Below are 2,514 nucleotides of genomic sequence, written 5' to 3'. Positions count from 1 at the left end.
AGGGGGTGATGTGTTTGAACTTAATTTTATCTTCTCCCATCATTAAGGAATTCATGTCATAGATAACAAATGGCTGCAAATAAAAAAGAGAAAAAGTGGTTTAGTTGGAGACTTCTAATTCACAGTGAACAGCATCCCAGTTTCTTTATACACATTTGCTTCAAAAACTGAAGTCTTTAAAGTCAACAACATTTAATAATGACAGGAGGAGGAGGAAGAGGAAGAGGAGGAGGAGGAGGAACAGGAAAATGAGGAGAAGGAAGAGGTAAAAAGAAAAAACCAATAAATCCGACAATCCACTACTACCAACCAATCCAACCAACCACTACAACCCAACAGCTTCCTGGACTCAGCCAGAACCTTATATAGGATTGGCTTTGAATCGCATCACAATGGCGCCTTATGAGGTCAGAGCAAGAAATGGACTCATCATGGTTGGGGATGGACCACAGTGGTTTTCTCTCTTTTTGGTCCCATGATCCTTATACCCTGAGGAAAAATAAAATGACCACAAAAGAGCTTTTTTATAATGCGGAATATTAAAGATTGATGTATACTTTATTAGAAATGAAAATCTGAAGGGAAGGAAGGAAGGAAAGAAGGAAGGAAAGAAGGAAGGAAAGAAGGAAGGAAGGAAGGAAGGAAGGAAGGAAGGAAGGAAGGAAGGAAGGAAGGAAGGAAGGAAGGAAAGTCTGACTTACTCTCATGCTCCAGGTCTCAGTTCAAATATCACCTGCTTAGTGAGCTTCCCCGGTCCATCCATTCCTACCTGCCTCACCCAGCCCATCACGTTTGTCATCTTCATAGCACTGACCACAGTGTGCTGATTCTTGTTTACTGTCTGTCCTTCCCATGAAGGGAGGAGCATGACTGAAGTTTTCCCTGTGTCTAGCACATGAGTGGCAGGAAACACAGTAAGTTTTTAATCAATATTTGTTCACTGGATTAATAATGAGTTTGGGGAATAAAAATATATATGGCCAACTATTTATTTAATCAAAGTGATTCCTAAAACATCTTAAAAAACCATCATGTTCTGTCCTCACTTAGGTTTGGGGGCAGATAAGATAAGAAAGAGGAGGGCTGAAGTCTGGCTTCCAAGGAATGTGGTCGCTCAGTGAGACTGAGGAAGGCCAAGTGGTAGGAGCCTTGATCAGGATGAAAGATGATTTATCCTTCCAGTGGTACTTGCTAAGGATGCAATAAATTTGGAACCGTAATGAGGGTGCAAGTAGTTTTGCACTTTGAATATCCAATACCAGATGACACAAAGGACTTGTCAGGTGACCCTGAGAGGGCCATTTAGGTGAATTTCTGTGGTACTTAAATGAACCATCTCTGTGGACAGAAGTGATGCTGAGGCTTGTTAATTTACATTTGTGGAAACACTGAAACCTCTGGATGGAAGACATTCTGCATGGGTACAAAGGGTGAGGTAATATGTTGGGGCAAATTCTACCCTTTATGGGGGCAGAGAGGGAACACACAGGCTTGGACAGGCTTGGGGACACTTAGGGGGAGCCTCTGGCACATTATGATTCAAACTAATCTTCGAAGAAAGCTCACTGAGTGTTTTAACCACATGTATAAGTTATTATTCTCGTAATTACTTTAACATTTCCCTCCTAAAGTCTCCTCTGTGTAAAGGGAATCTTTAGAGGGGTTAGCCTGTGAGTTTTTCCCTCGACTGCACTTTAGTTTGTTACTTTTACTACATCAGTGACACTCAGCTCCTAAGCATGACAATCTCTCCTGCTGAGCTGATTGGGACCCAAATGGGGTCATCTCATCAATTCTAGACAGCTGTTCACAAGTTCCAGTCAGAGATAAGAATAAGCTCAAAAAGGAGAAGGAAGAATTTCAGCAAAAGCTGCCACTCTATGAGTTCATTGTATCCATTTATAAAAAGTGGTATTAGTAGTTAATAATACCAATTCGTTTTCTTATCATAATGATCCCTTTCTGCAAGGTAAATGCATACGCAAAGATAAGACATTTAACGTAAAACTGTCAAATCAAAAGCTAAGCTTTAAAAAACAACAAACAAGCTATCATCTTTTTCAATATGCTACATCAGTTATCTGCTTGTGATTGTGCCCAAGTGAGCATATAGCTTTCTTATGTTTTTTTTCTCCTTGTAATTTGCTTAGTTTTGGAGGGAGGTAGGCAATAAGTAATTTTACTTCTTGTTCTCAGGAGTAAGAAGGATTTTTTGCTTTAGTGTGCCTGGCTCTTCCTGAATGAGGACTGAGCGTCCTGAACTTTTCAATGGGTCCGGACAAGTCCTAGGAACTGCTTCTTCAGACCTGATGCTCTTTTCTGTTCATCATATCTCCTGGGATTTTCTTTTCCTGATTTGCCTCCAAAATCTCTTCTTCCTCAGGAGGTAGCAGGGCCCCTTCTTGCTGCTCAGAGGCCATGCAAGGTTGCGTTCTTTCCAGGGCCAGTCCTGCATGTGTCCATGAGCCCACACCAGCTCATTACGGGGTGCTTCCTCGACCTCAGCCAAGGTTC

Source organism: Myotis lucifugus, unplaced genomic scaffold (genome assembly GCF_000147115.1).
Source record: "Myotis lucifugus unplaced genomic scaffold, Myoluc2.0 scaffold_1213, whole genome shotgun sequence".
Classification (NCBI taxonomy): Eukaryota; Metazoa; Chordata; class Mammalia; order Chiroptera; family Vespertilionidae; genus Myotis; species Myotis lucifugus.
This window is presented reverse-complemented; position numbering follows the sequence as displayed.